At 43.6% G+C, this 26,890-nt stretch overlaps 1 non-coding gene across 1 annotated transcript; it reads left to right on the forward strand.

Annotated features, from left to right (window-relative positions):
- Window positions 1-15,224: 15,224 nt before the first annotated feature.
- Window positions 15,225-15,362, forward strand: LOC119935530. The gene has a single exon (XR_005453367.1). It is a non-coding gene; the product is annotated as a small nucleolar RNA SNORA7 (small nucleolar RNA).
- The last annotated feature ends 11,528 nt before the right edge of the window (window positions 15,363-26,890 follow it).

Consider the following 26,890-nt stretch of genomic DNA (forward strand, 5'->3'; position numbering starts at 1 on the left):
TGTGCCTCAGTGACCTCATCTGGAAAATGGGGATGAAGACTGTAAGGCCCCCGTGGGGCAATGTGGTCAGCTTGTGAGCACCCACCGTAGCGCTTAGAACAGTGCTTTGCACATAGTAAGCGCTTAATAAATGCCAATGTTATTATTATTATTTTTATTGAGTTGGACACAGCCCCTTGTCCCCTGTGGGGCTCACAGTCTTAATCCCCATTTTACAGATGAGGTAACTGAGTCACAGAGAAGTTAAGTGACTGGCCCAAGATCACACAGGAGACAATTGGCAGAGTTGAGATTAGAACCCATGATCTCCTGACGCCCAGACTTGTGCTCTATCCATTGTGCCATGCTAAAGATCAGCTAAAATTTATCTATTTTAAGAAAAATCCTGGAGGTCTGGGAGCAGGATAAAAATAATAATGGTGGTATTTGTAAAGCACTATGTGTCAAGCACTGTTCTAAGAGCTGGGGTAAATTCAAGCTAACTTGTACTTCCCAAGTGCTTAATACAGTGCTCTGCACACAGTAAGTGCTCAATAAATACGACTGACTGACTGAATGAATGAATGAATAAATACGATTGAATGAATGAATGTTAATCAAGGTGGACCCAGTCCCTGTCCCACGTATTATGGGCCATAGGCCTCACAGTCTTAATCCCCATTTTACAGATGAGGTAACTGAGGCACAGAAAAGTTAAGTGACGTGCCCAACGTCATACAGCAGACAAGTGACAGAGCCAAGATTAGAACCCATGGCCTTCTGACTCCCAGACTGATGCTCCATATTCTAGGCCATGCTGCTTCCATGATCTTATTGGACTCTGAGAGCAGGTTTCTTTATTATAGGAGTAATAATATTTGATAAGCATTTACTCTATACGGAACACCGAATTGAGCCAACTGGACTATTCGCTTATCTACTGTGGCATCACCAGCCAATTCCTTTTTGTTTAATGACATTTAGTAACTGTTTACTCTGCAAAAGGCATTGTTCTAAGTGCTGGGGTACATACAAGCTAATCAGGTTGGGCACAGTCCATTCCCATACGGGACTCACATTCTTAATCCCCATTTTACAGATGAGGTAACTGAGGCACAGAAAAGTTAAGTGACTTGCCCAAGGTCATACAGCAGACAAGTGACAGAGCCAGGATTAGAACCCGTGGCCTTCTAACTCCCAGACCGATGCTCCATCCTCTAGGCCATGCTGCTTCCATGATCTCGTTGGACTCTGAGAGCAGGTTTCTTTATTGTAGGAGTAATAATATTTGATAAGCATTTACTCTATACAGAACACCAAATTGAGCCAACTGGACTATTCGCTTATCTACTGTGGAATCGCCAGCCAATCCCTTTTTGTTTAATGACATTTAGTAACTGTTTACTCTGTAAAAGGCATTGTTCTAAGTGCTGGGGTACATACAAGCTAATCAGTTTGGGCACAGTCCATTCCCATATGGGACTCACATTCTTAATCCCCATTTTACAGATGAGGTAACTGAGGCACAGAAAAGTTAAGTGACTTGCCCAAGGTCATACAGCAGACAAGTGACAGAGCCAGGATTAGAACCCATGGTCTTCTGACTCCCAGATTGATGCTCCATATTCTAGGCCATGCTGCTTCCATGATCTTGTTGGACTCTGAGAGCAGGTTTCTTTATTATAGGAGTAATATTTGATAAGCATTTACTCTATACGGAACACTGAATTGAGCCAACTGGACTATTCGCTTATCTACTGTGGCATCACAAGCCAATTCCTTTTTGTTTAATGACATTTAGTAACTGTTTACTCTGTACCAGGCATTGTTCTAAGTACTGGGGTACATACAAGCTAATCAGGTTGGGCACAGTCCATTCCCATACGGGACTCACATTCTTAATCCCCATTTTACAGATGAGGTAACTGAGGCACAGAAAAGTTAAGTGACTTGCCCAAGGTCATACAGCAGACAAGTGACAGAGCCAGGATTAGAACCCATGGCCTTCCAACTCCCAGACCGATGCTCCATCCTCTAGGCCATGCTGCTTCCATGATCTCACTGGACTCTGAGAGCAGGTTTCTTTATTATAGGAGTAATAATATTTGATAAGCATTTACTCTATACGGAACACTGAATTGAGCCAACTGGACTATTTGCTTATCTACTGTGGCATCACCAGCCAATTCCTTTTTGTTTAATGACATTTAGTAACTGTTTACTCTGTACCAGGCATTGTTCTAAGTGCTGGGGTACATACAAGCTAATCAGGTTGGGCACAGTCCATTCCCATACGGGACTCACATTCTTAATCCCCATTTTACAGATGAGGTAACTGAGGCACAGAAAAGTTAAGTGACTTGCCCAAGGTCATACAGCAGACAAGTGACAGAGCCAGGATTAGAACCCATGGCCTTCCAACTCCCAGACCGATGCTCCATCCTCTAGGCCATGCTGCTTCCATGATCTCACTGGACTCTGAGAGCAGGTTTCTTTATTATAGGAGTAATAATATTTGATAAGCATTTACTCTATACGGAACATCGAATTGAGCCAACTGGACTATTCGCTTATCTACTGTGGCATCACCAGCCAATTCCTTTTTGTTTAATGACATTTAGTAACTGTTTACTCTGTACCAGGCATTGTTCTAAGTACTGGGGTACATACAAGCTAATCAGGTTGGGCACAGTCCATTCCCATACGGGACTCACATTCTTAATCCCCATTTTACAGATGAGGTAACTGAGGCACAGAAAAGTTAAGTGACTTGCCCAAGGTCATACAGCAGACAAGTGACAGAGCCAGGATTAGAACCCATGGCCTTCTAACTCCCAGACCGATGCTCCATCCTCTAGGCCATGCTGCTTCCATGATCTCACTGGACTCTGAGAGCAGGTTTCTTTATTATAGGAGTAATAATATTTGATAAGCATTTACTCTATACGGAACATCGAATTGAGCCAACTGGACTATTCGCTTATCTACTGTGGCATCACCAGCCAATTCCTTTTTGTTTAATGACATTTAGTAACTGTTTACTCTGTACCAGGCATTGTTCTAAGTACTGGGGTACATACAAGCTAATCAAGTTGGGCACAGTCCATTCCCATACGGGACTCACATTCTTAATCCCAGTTTTACAGATGAGGTAACTGAGGCACAAATAATGTAAGTGACATATGCCTGAATTCACACAGCAAAGTGGCAGAGCCAGGGTTAGAACCTAAGTCCTTCTGACTCCAAAACCTGCACACTATCCACTTTATGAACCTGCTTCTAGGTGGTATCAAGGTATCAGGATTTTGTGATGACACTTAATCCTGTGTGATCAATGAGGATCTTTGTTGAGTGCAGGGCTTCTGTGAAAGCTGATTTCTTGTCTCAGTTTTCATCAGACTTCTTGTCAGTCCCTAGTACTAAACTCCGCCGAGTAGTTCACAGTCTGCATCACGTCTTCTTGGGTGAAGCCGCCTGCAAAGAGCAACTCGAATGACTCTCTCTAGAATCTCGGGGGATGTCTTTTAAGAGAAATGTTCCGGGATAGCATTATAACTCCCACAGTTGGGTCATGTGTATCTGTTGCAAAAGAATAAATTCAACAGAAACTGTAGTCAGGGTCAGGGCAAATGAAAGAGAAACGGAGGAAAGGGAAAAAAATATATATCTGTCAAACACAAAGGCATCAAAGTAGTGGTGTAACTAGGCGGAATCTCAGCTCCAAATTCAGCACAAGGAAATAGCCTGCAAGAGCGAAGAAATTAAGAGTCTGAGAGTACTATGGTCCAGACACAAACATATCCCAAGGAGTTGGAAGCAGACTAGCTTTGATGCAGGGCAGAGGCAAAGCAGAAGGGAGTAGAAAAGCAGCCAGTATTCATTTAATTTTATTTATTGAGTGGTTACCATGTGCACAGCACTGTACTGAGCACTTGGAAAAATACAATACAACAATAAACAGACACATTTCCTGCTCACGACGAACTTACAGTCTAATGGCCACTCACATCATCCTGGACCAAAAACGGAAATTTAGGGCCTCCCACCAACCATTTCTGGGGTGCCGGGAGTGGAGCATAAATTTGGGGAAGCCATGTTGCCTAGTGGATATACCTCAGGCCTGGAAGTCATAATAATAATAATAATAATAATAATAATAATTTTGCTATTTGTTAAGTGCTTACTATGTGCAAAGCACTGTTCTAAGCACTGGAGGGGGATACAAGGTGATCAGGTTGTCCCATATGGGGCTCACAATCTAAATCCCCATTTTACAGATGAGGTAACTGAGGCCCAGAGAAGTTAAGGGACTTGCCCAAAGTCACCCAGCTGAAAAGTGGCGGAGCTGGGATTTGAACCCATGACCTCTGACTCCCAAGCCTGGGCTCTTTTCCACTGAGCCGCACTGCTTCTCTAAGTATCTAGGTTCTAATTCTGGCTCTGTTGCTTAATAAATAAATAATAATGATGGCATTTGTTAAGTGCTTACTACGTGAAAAGCACTGTTCTAAGTGCTGGGGAAGATACAAGGTGATCAGATTGTCCCACGTGGGGCTCACAGTCTTTATCCCCCATTTTCCAGATGAGGTAACTGAGGCACAGAGAAGGCACAGATGACAAGTGGTGGAGTTGGGATTTGAACCCATGACCTCTGACTCCTAAACCCGGACTCTTTCCATTGAGCCATGCTGCTTCTCTATGTCTGTCTGCTATGAGACTTTGGGCAAGTTACTTAACTTCTCTGTGCCTTAATTATCTCACCTGCAAAATGGGGATTAATACTGCGAGCTCCAGGAGTAACAAGAACTGTATTCATCATCATCATCATCATTCGTATTTATTGAGCACTTACTATGTGCAGAGCACTGCACTAAGCGCTTGGGAAGTACAAATTGGCAACATATAGAGACAGTCCCTACCCAACAGTGGGCTCACAGTCTAAAAGGGGGAGACAGAGAACAAAACCAAACATACTAACAAAATAAAATAGGATAGATATGTAGAAATAAATTAAATAAATAAATAGAGTAAAAAAAAATATGTACAAACATATATACATATATACAGGTGCTGTGGGGAAGGGAGGGAGGTAAGATGGGGGGATGGAGAGGGGGACGAGGGGGAGAGGAAGGAAGGGGCTCAGTCTGGGAAGGCCTCCTGGAGGAGGTATTTAACCCGAGTTGCATTTCTCTACCCAGACCTTAGTAATAATACTAATGATAATGGCATTTGTTAAGCGCTTACTATGTGTGAAGCACTGTTCTAAGCACTGGAGGGGGATACAAGGTGATCAGGTTGTCCCACGTGGGGCTCACAGTCTTCATCCCCATTTTACAGATGAGGGAACTGAGGCTCAGAGAAGTTAAGTGACTTGCCCAAGGTCACACAGCAGATGTGTTTAGTACAGTGCTCTGCACACAGTAAGCACTCAGTAAATACGATTGAATGAATGTGTGCTAGGAGAAGCAGCGTGGCTCAGTGGAAAGAGCCCAGGCTTTGGAGTCAGAGGTCACAGGTTCAAATCCCAGTTCCACCAACTGTCAGCTGTGTGGCTTTGGGCAAGTCACTCAACTTCTCTGTCCCTCAGTTACCTCATCTGTAAAATGGGGATTAAAACTGTGAGCCCCCCGTGGGACAACCTGATAACCTTGTAACCTCCCCAGGGCTTAGAACAGTGCTTTGCACATAGTAAGTGCCTAACAAATACCATCATTATTATTATTACATGGCAGAGCTGGGATTAGAACCCATGACCTCTGATTCCCAAGTCCATGTTCTTGCCACTGGGCCACTATGCTTCTCTAGTACAGTGCCTGGCACATAGTAAACACTTAAGAAATACCAAAGGGAAAAAAAAATCTGATCTAGGGAAACTGAAATTTCTAAAAGGGCAGAAACTGTATGCTGGAATCTACTCTATTGTCCCTAGTTTTTAGGACAATACACTGCACACCGTAGCCAAGAGACGGTGTCAATGAATGCCTGCTTGTTTTATATATGTGTCTCTAAAAGTCTGCACAGGGGAGTTCTCACAGACATTTTGTTTGGGTTCCAGTATTTTGGTTATCTCATGCAGATTTGGGATGTAGATGGATTTTTCTGCTGAGGGAAAACAAAACAAAACAAAACAGCCCACCCAGCCTCCCCTGCCGAATTTAGTCTGACAGCCTGTTAACTGCAGGAGGGGATAGTGTGAGCCATTTAAATTGACAAAAGAAAATGCTTAATACTTAAGCTCCAAAACAGTTTTGATGGAGTCTGTATTTGCCCTGAATTTATGGGGGAAAAATGGTCACTGATAGAACAAGCCTTTAAACATTGGCCGGAAACCTTGAAAACATAAGATCTCATTAAATTTCAGAATCTCGCTGAATTTCCTTTAGATCTGCGGTTACGTATTATTGTTAATTGACTGGAACATATGGAAGTATGCTTAGCAGTGTTACCACTTTAAGGTGCTAGCAAATACCAAGGGAAGTGAAGGTGGAAATTGATTCAGTCTTTTCAATCTGCTGCAAGGTTCAGATCAGTTGAAATGTGGGTTTATTTTCTAGGGGGTAGGAGGGGGTGAACTGCCTAAGGTGCTTTAGAATGGGTTATGGGTTATGGGTTATGGTCAGCCACCCCTTTCTTAGTGCCCTTCTTCCACAAGTGGTTGATTAATGACCCACTAATAATAATAATTAGAGAAGCAGCGTGGCTCAGTGGAAAAAGCACGGGCTTTGGAGTCAGAGGTCATGGGTTCAAATCCCGGCTCCACCACTTGTCAACTGTGAGACTTTGGGCAAGTCACTTAACTTCTCTGGGCCACAGTTCCCTCATCTGTAAAATGGGGATGAAGACTGTGAGCCCCACGTGGGACAACCTGATCACCTTGTAAATATCCCAGCGCTTAGAACAGTGCTCTGCACATAGTAAGTGCTTAATAAATGCCATTAAAAAAAATAATGATGATGATATTTTTTAAGCATTTACTATGTGCCAAACACTGTACTAAGCCCTGGAGTAGATACAAGGTATTCAGATTGTCCCACATGGGGCTCACAGTCTTAATCCCCATTTTACAGATGAGGTAACTGAGGCACAGAGAAGTGAAGTGACTTGCCCAAAGTCACACAGCTGACAAGTGGCTGAGCCGGGATTAGAACCCACAACCTCTGACTCCCAAGCCCGGGCTCTTTCCACCAAGCCATCCTGAATGTGTCCTCTGACTGGTTATTTCAGACAGGAGCTGATCCATTGGAACATTTGCCACCCACAAAAATGTTTTTCTCTCCCATTGCTACTTGTCATTGCAGAGGGAGGGAAGATATTTCAAGCCAGAGATTTGTATTTTCTATAGAACACCTTCCTCCCGGCTCCTTGGGGGTTGGGGGTGGGAGGGGTTGTCCCCACAACCCTCTCATTGCAGCTACTGATAATAATGATGGTATTTGTTAAGTGTTTATTATGTGCCAAGCACTGTTCTAAGAGCTGGGGAAGGTACAAGGTAATCAGGTTGTCTCACGTGGGGCTCACAGTCTTAATTCCCTCATCCCTTAATTCCCTTACCCTTACCCTTAATTCCCTCATCTGGAAAATGGGGATTAAAACTGTGAGCCCCACGTGGGACAACCTGATCACCTTGTAACCCCGCAGCGCTTAGAACAGTGCTTTGCACATAGTAAGCGCTTAACAAGTACCATTATAATTATTATTAATACCCATTTATTATTAATACCCATTTTACAGATAATTAATACCCATTTTACGTCATCCCCCGGGCCTGGAATGCCCTCCCTCTGCCCATCCGCCAAGCTAGCTCTCTTCCTCCCTTCAAGGCCCCGCTGAGAGCTCACCTCCTCCAGGAGGCCTTCCCAGACTGAGCCCCTTTCTTCCTCTCCCCCTCGTCCCACTCTCCATCCCCCCATCTTACCTCCTTCCCTTCCCCACAGCACCTGTATATATGTACATATGTTTGTACATATTTTTTTTTACTCTATTTATTTGTTTACTTATTTTATTTGTACATATCTATTCTATTTATTTTTTTTTGTTAATATGTTTGGTTTTGTTCTCTGTCTCCCCCTTTTAGACTGTGAGCCCACTGTTGGGTAGGGACTGTCTCTATATGTTGCCAATTTGTACTTCCCAAGTGCTTAGTACAGTGCTCTGCACATAGTAAGCGCTCAATAAATACGATTGATGATGATGATGATGATGATGAGGTAAATGAGGCACAGAGAAGGGAAGTGACTTGCCGAAGTCATACAGCAGACAAGTGGCAGAGACAGGATTAGAAACCCTTGTCTTCTGAATCCCAAGCCTGTGCTCTTTCTATTAAGTCACGCTGCTTCTCTTTGCTCATACCCACCCCAGCACTTAATACAGTGCCGGGCACACAGTAATTCTTAGCAAATGCCACTATTATCATTATTATTATTATAATAATTATTATAATCTCCTCAAGAGAGTGTCATCCCTATACAGGACAGTGTCTGTGCCTAACCCGACTTGCTTGAATTCAACCCCGTGCTTAGAACAGTGCTTAACACAGAGCAAGCGCTTAGTAAATACCATAATTATTATTATATCTGCTGCTATAACTCCCAGTCCCTGCGGCCCCACCCCTCTGGAGCAGATAGAGGATCTGTTGTGGTCTCCTGGGGTTGGGGGGGTGTCAGGCTGGCCCTTCAGCCACTCCTTCACCAAGTCACTGTGAGAGGGGGAGAAGCAGGAATATAGAATGTCCCACCTCCCTCAGTCCCCTTGTCACTTGGCCGGCAAATAATGTAGCTTAAACCACCTACACAACGGATGAGACGGCACGATAGGGTGGCCACTCACCCGCTTATCTCTGAGGGCTTCCCCGGATAAACAGGTTGGAGTTCAGAATGATGATTACCCTTCGTGGAATCGTTCGAGACGTCCCTAACCTGGTATGATTTATGGAAACCTTTCTTAAGACCATAAAGATGCCATTACTGTATCGGGCCAATGGTCCGTCCAGTCAACAAGATGAATGGAGGAATAGTGACAAGCTGAAATGTATAAAATTTAAAGTCTCTAGACTTCGATACTGGAAAAAGAAAAAAAAAATCCTTCAAGCATCTAAATGTTTACACCTTTTTTTGTTTTAATAGTAGTAGTAGTAGAAATTTTTATTAAGAATTTATTGTGTGCGGAGCACCGTAACAAGAGGTAGGAACTGAAATAAAAAAATACAGCATTTTCTGTACGTACTTTTAGAACCATCACATTTTCCCTCTTCCCATTGATGATCTTGTCAATGATTTTGTTGACAAAAATACGACCATGGGACATGAACACCATAAAATCTTCTCTTTATCGTCCGTCATCCCTCCCACCATTACATCCCCTTTCTTATTCTTCCTAGGCTACTTTCAAGACTACTTCTCTTGATTCTGTTTTATCCTTGTTGTTGATCTTTCTGCATTTAGCTTCTCCCCTCTCTCAATCACACTTTCTATCAAACTGAACAGATTAGTTTCCACCTATAGCTTCACTTAAACTTGCATCTGGTAACAGACTTAAAAAATCATATTCAAATCTTGACCTCTGATGGAGAATCTCAGTTGGGTGAGTTGGAATGTGGCCTCTGTCTTCTTTAGGCCAGTTGTCAATACATGTTTTGTTGTATGTATCCCCGTTCTAGACTGTGAGCCCATTGTTGAGTAGGGACCGTCTCTATATGTTGCTGACTTGTACTTCCCAAGCGCTTAGTACAGTGTCCTGCATGCAGTAAGCGCTCAATAAATATGATTGAGCACTCTGCATACTCTGAGAATCGTGTCCATCACCTGTGTGTCTTGGAGATGATGGGCTTTTAAGGGATAGAGGATCCTCAATGAATTATTGGTGGTCTTCTGGTTATATTCTCTGTCTGTGCAGTGCTTTGCAGAGTGCTCTGCACACAGCAAGTGACCCATCAATCAGTGAATCAATGTTGATAGGGGGAGATAGGCTTTACTATGAATAAATAAATAATTCACAATGTATAATTTAAAGATGCATACAAAAAAAGAACACAGTGTCTGTTCCACTTGGAAGCCCTTAGTCTAAGTAGGAGGATGGCTAGGTGTTGAATCTCCATTTTACAGATAAGGAAACTGAGGCTTGGGAATGTTAAGTGACTTGCACAAGGTCCCACAGTAAGCAAATGGAGGAGGCAGAATTAGAACCCAGGTCCTCTGCCTCCAAGGTAGCTTGTGGTCTCTCAGATTTGGGGAGAAAGGGAGTCCCAAGCTGGAAGACTGTTGGGAGCCCAAAGACAGAATAGGGAGAGTCCAGAGGCTCCTGCCTGCTGTGTTCTGAAAACTTACTGTACTTCTGTAGAGAAGCAGCGTGGCTCAGTGGAAAGGGCATGGGCTTTGGAGTCAGAGGTCATGGGTTCAAATCCTGGCCCTGCCACTTTTCAGCTGTGACTTTGGGCAAGTCACTTCACTTCTCTGTGCCTCAGTTACCTCATCTGTAAAATGGGGATGAAGACTGTGAGCCCTCCGAGGGACAACCTGATCACCTTGTAACCTCCCCAGCACTTAGAACAGTGATTTGCACGTAGTAAGTGCTCAATAAATGCTATTATTATTATTCTGAAAGTGCCTGGTAAATGGTGTTCTCCAATATCTGGCCCAGGAAAGTTCTGTCCAGGACTGAACCAGCAGAGAACAGTGAGATCCCATTTGTTTGTACTGTCTGCCTTCTCCTCTTCCTACTTGAAATCCTGTTGCATTTCACAGAAGGCGGCACAAAATGTGTTTTATGGTTACCTACAAGTCCTTTCCTTTGTAGGAAAGGTGAGCAAAAATAAACAGAATGAAGTATCTGTCAGACTCTCAGATGAAAGAGGAGCGTGGCCCAAGAATTCAATCTAACCATCAAATGAATGTTTTGCTTTTTTGAATGATCACTTGCTTTGCCTCAAACAAACTCAGCCTTTAGGAATCCCCGGTGAGAAAGACAAACTTGTGTTTGGCTCTTGTTAATCCTTTGTGCTTAGAATGATTATTATAGAAAGCTCTCAGCCATCCTGCTGTACTAAAAAGGCTTTCTGTAGGTGCTGAGGAATAGAGCCTGTCAGATTTGTACTTTTTTTTTTAAATGAGGAAGAAAATGGCTTTTTTACAGAATAAAATCTGAATCTGTACACAGCTAATGAACAACAAATTTGTTTACTGATTGATGTATTCAGTTCTTATATGAACAAGGAAGACTCTTGGGGGGGCAGTTTGGTGGGGGGGACAGCAGCGTTGTGTGTGTGTGTGTGTGTGTGTGTGTGTGTGTGTGTGTGTATGTGACTTTTCCTATTCTGGACTTTGCAGAAGGCTTAGGGCAGGTCTCTGCTAGCAAATGACCTAAAAAATTCAGGCTAAAAATTCAGTTTGGCCTCAAATAGTCTAATATTTAGGGGAAAAAAAGCATTTTTCTAAATAAAATAGGGATGTAACTGAATCTTGGATGGACTTTATAGACTTTAATTAGAGGTTGTTTGCTAAGAGAGGCCATGCTGAACTGAATAAGTTACTAATGAGTTAGTAGCTTACATTTAATAATTTACACTGTCACCTTTATGATATTACAGCTTAGCTATGAACAAAAAAAAGAGGTAAGGGTTAGCTATTGTCTGTGCATTCTGATACAGATTCTGTGTGTATTTACTCCAAATTGATTTTTGTTCGGCACATTTGTTGTCAAAGCATGCTCACTTTGAGAAGCAACGTGGCTCAGTGGAAAGAGCCTGGGCTTGGGAGTCAGAGGTCATGGGTTTGAATCCTGACTCCGCCAATGGTAAGCTGTGTGACTATGGGCAAGTCAGTTAACTTCTCTGGGACTCAGTTCCCTCATCTGCTTTGCACATAGTAAGTGCTTAACAAATGCCATCATTATTATTGTTACCCATCACCATTTTGCTTGGGAGTCAGAGGTCATGGGTTCTAATTCCGGCTCCTCCACTTGCCAACTGTGTGACTTTGGGCAAGTCACTTCACTTCTCTGTGCCTCAGTTACCTCATCTGTAAAATGGGGATTAAGACCGTGAGCCCCACGTGGGACAACCTGATTACCTTGTATCTACCCCAGCACTTAGAACAGTGCTCAGCATGTAGTAAGTGCTTGACAAATGCCATTATTATTATTATCATTATTATTATTATTATTATTATTATTATAGAACTGGGTCTGTGTTGCCCAACCAGTCAATCAATTAATCACCGTACCTCGCTCTCGCCTGTCCCGCCATCGACCCCTGGCCCACATCATCCCCCGGGCCTGGAATGCCCTCCCTCTGCCCGTCCGCCAAGCTAGCTCTCTTCCTCCCTTCAAGGCCCTACTGAGAGCTCACCTCCTCCAGGAGGCCTTCCCAGACTGAGCCCCTTCCTTCCTCTCCCCCTCGTCCCCCTCTCCATCCCCCCATCTTACCTCCTTCCCTTCCCCACAGCACCTGTTTATATGTATATATGTTTGTACATATTTATTACTCCATTTATTTTACTTGTACATATCTATTCTATTTTATTTTGTTAGTATGTTTGGTTTTGTTCTCTGTCTCCCCCTTTTAGACTGTGAGCCCACTGTTGGGTAGGGACTGTCTCTATATGTTGCCAATTTGTACTTCCCAAGTGCTTAGTACAGTGCTCTGCACATAGTAAGCGCTCAATAAATACGATTGATGATGATGATGATATTTATTGAGCACTTACTGTGTGCAGAGCACTGTACTAAGCTCTTGGGTGAGTATATTGTAACAGAGTTAGTACACACGTTCCCTGTCCATTGTCACCTTATCCATCCAACCTGAAGTGGAAGTTGGAACATTTCTCTAGTTCATGTAAGATAGCGGAATCATCTCATTCAGCCCAAGCAAAAATATACTTGGCAGTCTACAGTGATTTTTGCTTTTTATTAATGGTATTTGTTAAGCACTTACTATGTGTCAAGCACTGTTCTAAGCAAGTTAATCAGTTGGGATAAACTCTTTGTTCCACATGGGGCTCCCAGTCAAGTAGAAGGGAAACCTGCTAATGAATCCCCATTTTATAGTTTAGGAGACTGAGGCCCAGAGAAGTGAAGTGACTTTCCCATGGTCACACAGCAGGCAAGTGATGGAGCCAGACCTGGAACCCAGATCCTCTAGCTCCCAGGCCCAAGCTTCATCCACTAGACCATGCTGCTTCGCAGTGTGGCCTGGATGATGAACTGGAGATTGCCACATTTTGTTTTCCTTTTGTACTGACCAGAAAAATCAGCTAAGGGCTTAGTACAGTACTTTGCACAAAGTAGGCGCTTAATAAATATGATTAAATGAAGGGCAAAGGGGCAACTTGTACTTCCCAAGCACTTAGTACAGTGCTCTGCACACAGTAAGTGCTCAATAAATATGATTGATTGAATGAATGAATGAATGAATGTAGGTGAAGAGAAGAAAGCAAGTATGCATGTCTCCCCTTCACCCTCTAGTCCTTCAGCAGATCTTCCTTTCTTAGAGACAAATTTCCTCAGTCAATCAATCAATCCATCAATGGTTTTGATTGACCACTTTGTGCAGAGCACTGTACAAAGCATTTGGGAGAGTTCAATACAACAGATTGGTAGACATATTCCTCATCCACAAAGAGCTTCCAGTCTAGAGGGGGAAATCAAATAAATGAAAGTTGTTGCTCTTACCATCTCCAAATATTTCAGCTACTCAAAAAGTCTTTCCAAGCATCAAGGCTTCAGAAGGCAGGCAAGCAGGCAGATTTTATATGCAGCAATCACGATCTCATTCCCTTTTCCTGCAACGTTATATAATTAAGATAGGAGCTGAGATAAGAAGAAAAGATAGCAAAACATATTGCTTTTTTTACAGTCCATTTAGGTGACAAGGTGTAATCTGAGGAGTTCTTCAAACTGATTTTTAATCTGCGTGCAGCCGCAATATTATTCGAAGACTGCTGTCTCCCATTTATGAAACACCTTCTTTCCAGGAGCTCAAGTAATCTTGCAGGCATTAATTAATCTTCGCAATCGCCCCATGAGATCCGTGACAGAAATGATTAGCCCTACTTTTACAGTGGAAGAAAGTTGAACTTCGAAGGGGCTTCTGAAGGACCTAACAGGGTTGTTTCCTGGGACAGAAACCTGCGGTTCCAATTTACTGTTCCAGTTCCTGTCATCATCATTAACGGTATTTTTTGAAGCCTGCCTGTGGGCAGGGTAATCGATCCATCAATCAATGGTATTTACTGAACACTTACTATGTGCAGAGCACTGGTATTAAGTGCTGAGGAGGATACAACACAACTGAGTTGGTAGATAAGTTCCCTGTCCACAAGGAGTTTTCAGTCTATACTCCCAGAGGCTTCCTGAGATAGAGCCGGCCGGGATCACGTTCAGCATCGGAAAAGCAGTCCATCGGCCATTCACCAGGTCTTCTTCTGGACAGTCTAATTTTCCGCTGATCTGTCCTCGTCTAGGCCTGATATTCTATGGGAAGTCTTTAAGTATTTATATTTTAAGTACTCATCCTCCGGCTGGCTCAGTTCCTGCCTCCTATTCTTATTAAGGACAGAATAATGAGAATAAGCAAAAGAATGACATTTATTAAACACTTCTTAATAATAATAATAATGGCATTTGTTAAGCATTTACTATGTGCCAAGCACTGCTCTAAGCACTGGGGGGATAAAAGGTAATCAGGTTGTCCCACATGGGTCTCACAGTCTTAATCCCCTTTTTCCAGATGAGGGAACTGAGGCACAGAGAAATTAAGTGACTTGCCCAAAGTCACACAGCTGACAAGTGGCAGAGCAGGGATTAGAACCCATGACCTCTGACTCCCAAGCCCGTGCTCTTTCCTCTGAGCCACACTGCTTCTCCCCTGTAGACTGTAAGCTCATTTTAGGGCAGGGGATGTGTCTGCTAATTATATTGTATTGTGCTGTCCTGAGCACTTAGTACGGTGCTCTGCACATAGTAAATGTTCAGTAAATATGATTGTTTGATTTACTAGGTGCTAGGTCCTGGGAAAAATACAAGATGATCAGATTGGATGCAATCGCTGTCCCGCACAGGGCTCCAAGAGGGAGGGAGGATGCATATCTCGTTTGTCCCTATTTTACGGATAAGGAAACTGAGAATTGGAAACAGTTCCCCTATTCATAGGGACCTGGGAGGACAAGGGCTGTAGACCAAATGAAGGAGTCCGAGATCCCTCCAGCTTCACCCTGTAGGCTCTGCACATAATAAGCACTTGATAAATACAATTGCCCCTCTCAGGGTTGCACCTGGAGTGTTTCCAGTACTCTACCAGCCTTGACTACAGGAGGGAGAGTCAAGCAGAATAATCTTCATTCCATTCCTAGCTAGGCCAGTGGCTAACGAGTGGAAGGCAATCTGCTATAATTCAAAACTACCCTGTGCTGGGCAGCAGCAGCATGGGAGAGAGTCGAGGGCAGAGACTCAAGGTTACTGTGCGGAAGGAGGCAGTGGTAAACCATTTCCATATTTTTACCAAGAAAACTCTACGGATCCACTACCAGAACGATTGCAGATGGAGGTGGGGTGTTCTGGGAGAGATGTGTCCACGGCATCACTGTGAGTCGGAGACAATTCGACAGCATAAAACAAGAAAGCAAGGAGAGGAGCGGTGTGGCTTAGTGGCAAGAACCTGGGCTTGGGAATCAGGGGATGTGGGCTCAAATCCCAGCTCCACCACTCGTTTACTGGGTGATCTTGGGCATGTCACTTCACTTCTTGGGCCTTGGTGACCTCATCTGTAAAATGGGAATTAAGACTGTGAGTCCTAAGTGGGATAAGCTGATTACCTGCTATCGATCTCAGTGCTTAGAACAGTGCTTGGCACATTGTAAGCACTTAACAAATACAATAATAATAATAATAATAATAATAAAGACAATTGACTGAGTGACTGATTGAACGAATTCCTTCATGTTTGAAGAAAAGACCAAAGTTCATCTATGAGTGCGAGGGTAGAAATAAGTGCTATGGAGATGGGGTGGGGAGAATGAATGGCACAAATGCAAAATGCAGGTACGACACAGAAGGGAGTAGGAAAATGTAGGCGAGGGCTTAGCTGGGGAAGGCTTCTTGGAGGTATGATTTTCACTAGGCTTTGAAGGTGAGGAGGGTGATCGTCTGTTGGATATGAAGGGGGAGGGTGTTCCAGGCCAGAGACAGTATGTGGGTGAGGGGTTGGAGGTGAAATAGATAATAATAATAATGGTATTTGTAAAGTGGTTACTATGTGCCAAGCACTGTTCTAAGTGCTGGGGTAGATATAAGGTCATCGGGTTGCCCCACGTGGGGCTCACAGTCTTAATCCCCATTTTAAAGATGAGATAACTGAGGCACAGAGAAGTAAAGTGGCTTGCCCAAAGTCACACAGCAGACAAGTGGTAGAGGTGGGATTAGAACCCACATCCTCTGACTCCCAAACCCGTGCTCTCGCCACTAAATCACATTGCTTCTCTTGATGGACAGTGGGTAGGTTGCCATTGAGGAACCAAGAGTGCAGGCTGTGTTGTAGCACAAAATCAGAGGTAACATAGGAGGAGAGTTAGGTGATTGAGTCCTTTAATATTAATAATAATGATGACATTTGTTAAGCACTTAATATGTGCATAGCACTGCTCTAAGATGATCAGGTTGTCCAACGTGGGGCTCACAGTCTTCATCCCCACTTTACAGATGAGGGAAAGGAGGCCCAGAGAACTGAAGTGACTTGCCCAAAGTCACACAGCTGACAATTGGCAGAGCAGGGAATCGAACCCATGATCTTTAACTCCCAAGCCCGGGCCCTTGCCACTGAGCCATGCTGCTTTAAATCCAGTGGTAAGGAGTTTCCGTTTGATTTAGCGGTGGATGGGCCACCAATGTAGGTTTTTGAAGCATGGGGAGACACAGACCGACTTTTTGTTAGAAAAATGATCTGGGCAGCAAAATGAAGTATGGACTGAAGTGGGGAGAGAGAGGGGATAGGAAGGACAACAAGGAAGCCAATGCAGTAGTTAAGACAAGATAGGGTAAGTGCTTTTATTAACATGGTACAAGTTTGGATGGAGAGGAAAGTGTGGATTTTAGCGGTGTTGCAAAGGTTGAACTGAGAGGATTTGTGACTCATTGAATATGTGGGTTGAACGAGAGAGAAGAGTTGAGGATAATGTCAGAGTTACTGGCTCGTGAAACAAGGTGGATTGTGGAGCCATGTTAAATTGAGACTAATGCAGTCCAGAACTTCCTTGTTCCTGATTTTGTCTTGTCATTTGAATTTGATACTGACCATATCCCGTAAGTGGCACTGGCGGAAAGTTCCTCCCCCATACTGTGAACCCCAGATGAAACGGGCTCTGTGTCCGATCTAAATATTTTGTATCTGCCACAGTGCTCAGCACCATGCTCTTTTTTTTTATTGGTATTTGTTCCATCTTGTACTTCCCAAGTGCTTAGTACAGTGCTCTACACACAGTAAGCGCTCAATAAACATGATTGATTGATTGATTGACTGTCAGACTATGTCACAGTTAGACTGTGAGCCAGTTGTCAGGTATGGACTGTCTCTATATGTTGCCGACTTAAGAAAAGCAGCGTGGCTCAATGGAAAGAGCACAGGCTTTGGAGTTAGAGGTCATGAGTTCGAATGCCGGCTCTGCCAACTGTTAGCTGTGTGACTTTGGGCAAGTCACTTAACTTATCTGTGCCTCAGTTACCTCATCTGTAAAATGGGGATTAAAACTGTGAGCCCCCCGTGGAACAACCTGGTCACCTTGTAACCTCTCCAGTACTTAGAACAGTGCTTTGCACATAGTAAGCACTTAACAAATACCATTATTATTATTATTATTATTACTGTACTTTCCTAGCACTTACTATAGTGCTCTGCGCACAGTAAGCACTCAATATGTACGACTGAATAAATGTTAAGCACTGTTCTAAGTGCTGGGGTAGACACAAGTGAATTACATCAGAGTCCCTGTCCTGCATGGGACTCACAGTCTAAGTAGGAGGCAGAACAGATATCCTATTTTAAGTGCTCATTAAAGTGCTCTGCACACTGTAAGGTCTCAATCAATATGACTGAATGAATTTTACAGTTGAGGAAACTGAGGCACAGAGAAGTTAAGTGACTTGCCCAAATCCACACGACAAGCTATTCACAGAGCCAGGATTGGAACCTCTAATAAATTCCAATGAGCATCAAGTATTATCCTGCAACTCCGAGATGAAATTTGGCCTCTTTTCTGACTGCTCATCTGACCTCTTTGGAAATATTTCCTTGACACCTTAGGTCTGAGAACATGCCTCTCACCTCAACTTTTCCATCAGACCTTCCACTACCCAACTGTTTTACCTTAATAATGGAGCAAAAAACATTTAGTGAAACCATTCAGAAGAATATCAAGTTGCTTTTTTAAAAAATAGCATTTGTTAAGCAGTTTGCCAAACACTGCTCTAAACACTGCAGTGTCCCTACCCAAGTGAAGCTCGTAGCCTAAGTAGGAGGGCAATCAGGCAACGAATCTCCATTTTACAGATGAGGAACCCGAGGCATAGAGAAGTTAAGTGACTTGCCCAAGGTCACTCAGCAGGTAAGTGGCGGAGTCGGGTTATTTTCCTCCTATTCAGCACTGACTTGAAAGCGTGTCTGTGAAGAAGCATTCGCTGGAGCTGCAGGGTTCCCAAGGAACAATTCTGTGAGTTTAAGCTTCAGAGTTCAAGTGTAGAGAAATGATTGCTTGCTGAGAGGCACCACTGAGCAATTCCAACCACTGATGATAGAACATTGGGCTGTCAAACTCCCCAATCTCATATTAGTTTTGCAGCCTTTCCCCAGACCCAAGCAGAAATGCTCATCTGTTCACCTGAAAACGGATTGGCCAACTGCCGCCAGTGACTACTTCCCTAGAACGAGAGCCTTCTAGCCGTAAAAGTGTGGCTGACTTGCTGAAAATGGAACCAGATTTTCTCCTGGGGTGCTGACCTTATGCTCCCGTTTCACATTTCCTTTGTTCAAATTGAAAAACCCTCAGGGCCATTTGTTGAACTCCCATGGGCATCTCTCAAGCTACCACTGTTTGTATCAGCTTGTTTTTCCCAACTCTTGGAAGGTTTACAAAATATCACACATTTTTATGGTCAGGGATTGTCTCTGTTGCTGAATTGTACTTTCCAAGCTCTCAGTACAGTGCTCTGCACACAGTAAGCGCTCATTAAATACGATTGTCTCCTCCTTTTAGACTGTGAGCCCAATGTTGGGTAGGGACTGTCTCTATATGTTGCCAATTTGTACTTCCCAAGCGCTTAGTACAGTGCTCTGCGCATAGTAAATGCTCAATAAATATGATTGATTGATTGATTGATTGAATGAATGAATGGCCGGGGTTGGGGAAGGGCAGCTGGGCTATATACTGTCCTCAGACCCACAGAAAACGTCTTTAAAACTCAAGAAACACTTGCTGCATTTCTTTCAGCTCAGCCTGCCTTTCACCCACTCCTACCGCATGGGAAATCTTCAGGGAAGTTAAAGCCATTAGGACCCGAAGAACCTTCCGTGCGATACTGCAAATTCTCCTGCCACAGCAAGGGACCCACTTGTTGCAAAGGATCATTGTACAGAGCAGCCATTGTTCATTCATTCATTCATTCAATCGTATTTATTGAGCACTTACTGTGTGCAGAGCACTGTACTAAGTGCTTGGGAAGTACAGGTTGGAAATATATAGAGACAGTCCCTACCCAACAACGGGCTCACAGTCTAGAAGGGGGAGACAAACAACAAAACAGAACATGTGGACAGGTGCCATGTCATCAGAATAAATAGAAGTAAAGCTAGATGCACATCATTAACAAAATAAATAGAATAGTAAATATGTACAAGTAAAATAGAGTAAAAAATCTGTACAAACATACAAGTGATGTGGGGAGGGGAAGGAGATAGGGCGGAGGGGTGGGGAGGAGGAGAGGAAAAAGGGGGCTCAGTCTGGGAAGGCCTCCTGGAGGAGGTGAGCCCTCAGTCGGGTTTTGAAGGGTGGAAGAGAGCTAGCTTGTTGGATGTGTGGAAGGAGGGCATTCCAGGCCAAGGGGTGGACGTGGGCTGGGGGTCAACGACAGGACAGGCAAGAACGAGGCACAGTGAGGAGGTTAGCAGCAGAGGAGCGGAGGGTGCGGGCTGGGCTGTTGAAGGAAAGAAGGGAGGTGAGGTAGGAGGGGGCAAGGTGATGGACAGCCTTGAAGTCGAGAGTGAGGAGTTTTTGCTTGATTTGTAGGTTGATTGGTAGCCACTGGAGATTTTTGTGGAGGGGAGTAACATGCCCAGAGCGTTTCTACATAAAGATGATCCGGGCAGCAGTGTGAAGTATAGATTGTAGTGGGGAGAGACAGGAAGATGGGAGATCAAAGAGGAGGCTGATGCAGTAATCCAATCAGGATAGGATGAGAGATTGAACCAGCAGGGTGTGGTTTGGATGGAGAGGAAAGGGTGGATCCTGGCAATGTTGTGGAGGTGAGACTGGCTGGTTTTGGTGATGGATTGGATGTGAGTGAATGAGAGAGCAGAGTGGAGGATGACACCAAGGTTGCGGGCTTGTGAGACAGGAAGGATGGTAGAGCCATCTACAGTTATGGGAAAGTCAGGGAGAAGGCAGAGTTTGGGAGGGAAGATAAGGAGTTCAGTCTTGGACATACTGAGTTTTAGATGGCAGGGAGACATCCAGATGGAGATGTCCTGAAGGCAGGAGGAGACCCGATCCTGAAGGGAGGGAGAGAGAGCAGGGGCAGAGATGTAGATTTGGGTGTCATCAGCGTAGAGATGAAGTGTGACTTTGGGCAAGTCACTTAACATCTCTGGGTCTCAGTTCCCTCCTCTGTAAAATAGGGATGAAGACTGTGAGCCCCACGTGGGGCAACCTGATCACCTTGTATCCCCCCCAGCGCTTAGAATAGTGCTTTGCACATAGTAAGCGCTTAACAAATACCATCATTATTACTAAAAGTGACACTACTGCAGATCAATCCATCTACCCATGGTATTTATTGAGCACTTAATATATGCTGAGCACCATGCTAGGCACTTGTGAGAGTACAATACAAAAGAATTAGCGGGCTGGTTCCCTGTCTATAATGAGCTTACAGTGTACCGGGAGATAATAAGAATAATTACAGTATTTCTTAAGCATTTGCTAAGAGCTTACTATGTGCAAAGCACTGTTCTAAGTGCTGGGGAGGATACAGGGTAAGCAGGTTGTCCCACGTGGGGCTCACAGCCTTAATCCCCATTTTACAGATGAGAGAACTGAGGCACAGAGCAGTTAAGTGACTTGCCCAAGGTCATACAGCTGACAATTGGCAGAGCTGGGATTAGCAGCCATGACCTCTGACTCCCAAGCCTGTGCTCTTTCCACTGAGCCACGCTGCTTCTCTTGTAGTGGGCTTACCACAAGGAAGAGTCAAGCAGAAGCATATCCATTCCATTCCTAGCTTGGGCAGTGGCTAGCGAGTGGAATGAATGAATCAATCAATCAGTCGTATTTATTGAGCACTTACTGTGTGCAGAGCACTGTACTAAGCACCCGGGAAGTACAATTTGGCAACATATAGAGATGGTCCCTATCCAACAGTGGGTTCACAGTCTAGAAGGTAATCTGTTACAAGTCAAAACCCACCTGTGTTGGGCAGCAGCGTCATGGGAGAGAGACAAGGGTGGAGACTCAAGTTTACTGCGTCAAAGAAGGCAATGGTAAACCATATATTACCAGAACATTTACAGATGGAGTGGGGCATTTTGGGAGAGATCAGTCTATGAAGTTGCTATGGGTTGGAGATGACTCGATAACATAAGACAAGAAAAGACAACTGAGGCCCAGAGCAGTAAAGTGACTTGCCCAAGGTCACACGGTAGACAACCGACAGAGTCAGGATTAGAACCCGTGACCATCTGATTCCCTGGCCCGTGCTCTATGCACTATGCCATGCACATCTATCTCCACTCTACAAACCTGCAATGATTGCCCATTCTTCTCCACATCCAGTAACAACCTTGAGGCACTAATCAGCTCTCTTCCCCTTTACTTTTCTTTGCTATTCTTCCCCTACACCATTCATTCAATCCAATCATATTTACTGAGCGCTTACTGTGTGCAGAGCACTGTCCTAAGCACTTGGGAGAGTACAATATAACGATAAACATACACATCCCCTGCCCAAAACCTTATAGATCATGAACTCCCAAAAGGCCAGGAACTACATATAATATTCACCTTGTTATTGTTCCCCAGGACTTAGTACAGTGCTCTGTACTAAGTGGCTAATATATACCCCAGGAGATCAGATCAAGGGGCGAAACCAAGGCTAATAGGAAGTTTTAATTCATAAGGGGTCCCATAAATTCAGTAGTGATGGTCTGCCCCATTCTAGACTGTATGCTCGCTATGGGCAAGGAATGGGTCTGTTACATTGCTGTGTTGTACTCTCCCCGGTACTTACAAACCGGGTGGATGATCACCAGTCTGGACAATATGAATTCATATCTATCTCTCTAGGCAATATCACTCTTCTTCGGGATTTGTTTTCCTCATGCAAAATTGGTGTTTTCACTGTGAAAGCTTGGGGAAGGCAACAGAATTGGAATTTTAAACTGAGAAAATAAAACTGCACAAATCTGGAAAACAGAGGCATATATACAAAAGACTGAGTGAAGGGATCGTTTACTCAACATGTCCCTTCTACTTAACTATTTGCTTTGCCTTAGTTTGCTTTGGTTCACTTTGTTAATTACTTTTCTTTTATCAGACTCTCTAAGGCTATTTGCATGAACTGAAAATATTGCATGGAATATTAATGTTTTGTTCACAGCAAATCAATCAGTAATAATTTATTGAGTGCCTATTGTGCTCAGAGTACTGGGCCAACCTCTTGGGAGAGTACATGAAAATTAAAAATAGTAGTACTAGCATGTGGAATCTAGTGCCTAGTTGTATGTAAGGCACAATCCCTGATCTCAAGGAATTTACATTCTGTCCAGGGAGAAGGGCACTAAAATAAATTATAGGTGGTGTTTTTAAGAAGTAGCATGGCCTAGTGGATAATAATAATAATAATAATAATTATGGTATTTGTTAAGCACTTTCTATGTGCCAAGCACTGTTCTAAGCACGAGGGTAGATATAAGGTAATTAGGTTGTCCCACATGGGGCTCACAGTTTTAATCCCTATTTTACATATGAGGCAACTGAGGCTTAGAGAAGTGAAGTGACTTGCCCAAAGTCACAGAGCTGACAAGTGGCACAACCGGGACTAGAATCCACGACCTCTGATTCCCAAGCCCGGGCTCTTTCCACTAACTCACATTGCTTCTCATAAAGCATGTGCTTGGTAGTTGATGGATTTAGGTCCTAATCCCAACTCTGCCACTTGTCCACTGTGTGAACTTGGGCAGGTCACTTAACTTCTCTGTGCTTCACTTGCCTCATCTGTAAAGTGGAGATTAATTCTGTGAGACCTCCCCTCTCAGGACTGCATCTGGAGAGTTTCCAGTACTCTACTTCTGATGCTATTGATACCTATGTACTTATTTGGTTTTGTTGTCTGTCTCCCCCTTCTAGACTGTGAGCCCGTTGTTGGGTAGGGATTGTCTCTGTTGCCGAATTGTTCTTTCCAAGCGCTTAGTACAGTGCTCTGCACACTGCAAGCGCTCAAGAAATATGGCTGAATGAATGAATACCAGTCTTGACTATAGGAGGGATAGTCAAGCAGAGGCATACCCATTCCATTCCTAGCTTGGACAGTGACTAGCGAGTGGGAGGCAATCTGTTGCAACCTGAACTCAACCGTGCTGGAAAACAGTTGCATGGGAGAGAGTCGTAGGAAGAGACTCAAGTTTACTGCATGAAAGAAGGCAATGGTTAAACCACTTCCAGATTTTTACCAAGAAAACTCTCTGGATCCACTTCCAGAAGGATTGCTGATGGAGGTGGGGTGCTCTGTGAGAGCTGCGTCCATGGAGTCGCTACGGGTCAAAGATGACTCGACGGCTCAAGACAAGACAAGATATATAGGATATGGACTGTGTCCAACCTAATTGCCTTGTATTCATTCATTCGATCATATTAATTGAGCACTTACTGTGTGCAGTACACTGTACTAATTACTTGGGAGAGTACAATACAACAATAAACAGTCCAATACAACAATAAATGACACAACGATACAACAGTAATATCTACCCTAATGCTTAGAACAGTGCTTAGCACATAGAAAGTACTCAACAAATACCATTTAAACCATTTATATATATATATATATATATATATATATATATATATATATATATATATATATATATATATATGTACATGTGTGGGAAGCACAGAGTATAAGGATATAGACAGACAAGAGTAGCAGGAAGGTTGGGGTATCTATGTGCTGAATAGGTGAGAATGCCATTTTGCACTACTACCTATTCATCAGGCTAAGGGTGGACACAAGGCTTTAATAAGGTGTTAAATAAGGTGTCAGAGTTTTAGGGGAAGGATAGATTTCAAATGGAGGTACAGACATATAAGAATAGAAGCAACCATAAAGAACCCAAAATGATGCAGGAGACAAGAAAGCAATGAAGTGTAAGTACTTTCAGGCTCCTCACAGCTCAGTTCACTGTGCCTGGATCTTACCTGTCTTGCTGCTGACCTCTGGCCTAGAATGCCCTCCCTCCTCAGATCTGAAATCAATCAATCAATCAATCAATCAATCAACACAATCAATATTATTGTGTGCAGAGCACTGTACTAAGTGCTTGGGAAGTACAAGCTGGCAACATATAGAGACAGTCCCTACCCAACAGTGGGCTCACAGTCTAGAAGGGGGAGACAGAGAACAAAATCAAACATATTAACAAAATAAAATAGATAGAATAGATATGTACAGGTAAAATAAATAAATAAATAGAGTAATAAATATGTACAAACATATCTACATATATGCAGGTGCTGTGGGGAAGGGAAGGAGGTAAGATGGGGGGATGGAGAGGGGGACGAGGGGGAGAGGAAGGAAGGGGCTCAGTCTGGGAAGGCCTCCTGGAGGAGGTGAGCTCTCAGTAGGGCCTTGAAGGGAGGAAGAGGGCTAGCTTGGCGGATGGGCAGAGGGAGGGCATTCCAGGCCCGGGGAATAATAAAGGCAATAACTCTCCCCCGTTCAAAGCCTTCATGAAGGCCCATCTCCTCCAAAAGGCCTTCCCAGACTAGCCCCTCCCCTCACCATCCTCTCAGTGCTTTACACATAATAAGCGCTTAATAAATGCCATCATTATTATTATTATTCTCCCACTCCCTTCTGCATTGCCCTGACTTGCTCCCTTTGTTCTTCCCTGCTTCCAACCCCACAGAACTTTTGTTTATATCTGTAATTTAATTATTTGCATTGATGTCTGCCTCCCCCCTCTAGACTGTAAGCTCGTTGTGGGCAGGGAATGTGTCTGTTTATTTTTGTATTGTACATTCCCAAGCGCTTAGTACAGTGCTCTGCACACAGTAAGCACTCAATAAATAGGACTGAAGGAATGAATGAAAGGAGTTTCCTCTCCCTTCCCTGAATGGAGCCGGGGAATATCTAGTGGAATGGTTCTGAGTGACTTCCTTCCACACAGAAGGCTCCAGCAATGGTACCCTGTTTGTGGACTGATTATGGCCTCAGGACTCAAGCATAGGTGGGATCACTACCCTCAAGGACCTTCCAATCCAGTTTCCCCCCTAGTTCTGGTTCTGCTAACTGTGTGCAGAGCAGTGTACTAAGTGCTCGAGAGAGTCAAATACAATAGAATGGGTAGACAAGGCCCCTGACCACAAGCAGCTTACAGTCAAGAGGGGGAGAGAGACATAAAATAAATTACGGATAGGGAAAATGACAGGGTAAAAAGATGAGTTCTGTGGGGCTGAGGGTGGGATGATTATCACGTACGTACAGATCCAAATGCACACAGAAGTGAGAGCAAGTAGGGGAAAGGGGGGCTTAATCATATTTATTGAGCGCTTATTGTGTGTAGAGCGCTTGGGTGAGAAAAATTCAACAATAAACAGATTCTCTGCCTTCAAGCAGCTTACAGTCTAGAGGGGGAGACTGACATGAATAGAAATAAATGAATTACTCATTTTGGCCAGGAGTAGAACCCATGACCTTCTGACACCCAGGCCCAATCCACTAGGTCATGGTGCTTCTCTACACGCTTTTTTTTTTTTTGATGGCATGTATTAAGCGCTTACTATGTGCAATGCACTGTTCTAAGTGCTGGGGAGGGTACAAGGTGATCAGGTTGTCCCATGGGGGGGCTCAAAGTCTTCATCCCCATTTTACAGATGAGGTAACTGAGGCACATGCTCCAGGCTTACCTCCTTCCCCTCCCCACAGCATTTGTATATATTTGTACAGATTTATTATTCTACTTATTTGTACATATTTACTCTTCTATTTATTTTGTTAATGATGTGCATATAACGTTAATTCTATTTGTTCTGACAATTTTGACACCTGTCTACATGTTTTGTTTTGTTGTCTGTCTCCCCCTTCTAGACCATGAGCCCGTTGTTGGGTAGGGACCATCTCTATATGTTGCCAACTTGTACTTCCCAAGCGCTTAGTACAGTGCTCTGCACACAGTAAGCGCTCAATAGATACAATTGAATGAATGAATGAATGAATCCCCATTTTACAGATGAGGTTACTGAGACACATCCTCCAGCCTTACCTCCTTCCCCTCCCCACAGCATTTGTATATATTTGTAAAGATTTATTACTGTACTTATTTTAATTGTACATATTTACTCTTCTATTTATTTTGCTAATGATGTGCATGTAACGTTAATTCTATTTGTTCTGACAATTTTGACCCTTGTCTACATGTTTTGTTTTGTTGTCTGTCTCCCCCTTC

The sequence above is a fragment of the Tachyglossus aculeatus genome, chromosome 1, assembly GCF_015852505.1.
Source record: "Tachyglossus aculeatus isolate mTacAcu1 chromosome 1, mTacAcu1.pri, whole genome shotgun sequence".
In the NCBI taxonomy this organism is placed as follows: domain Eukaryota; kingdom Metazoa; phylum Chordata; class Mammalia; order Monotremata; family Tachyglossidae; genus Tachyglossus; species Tachyglossus aculeatus.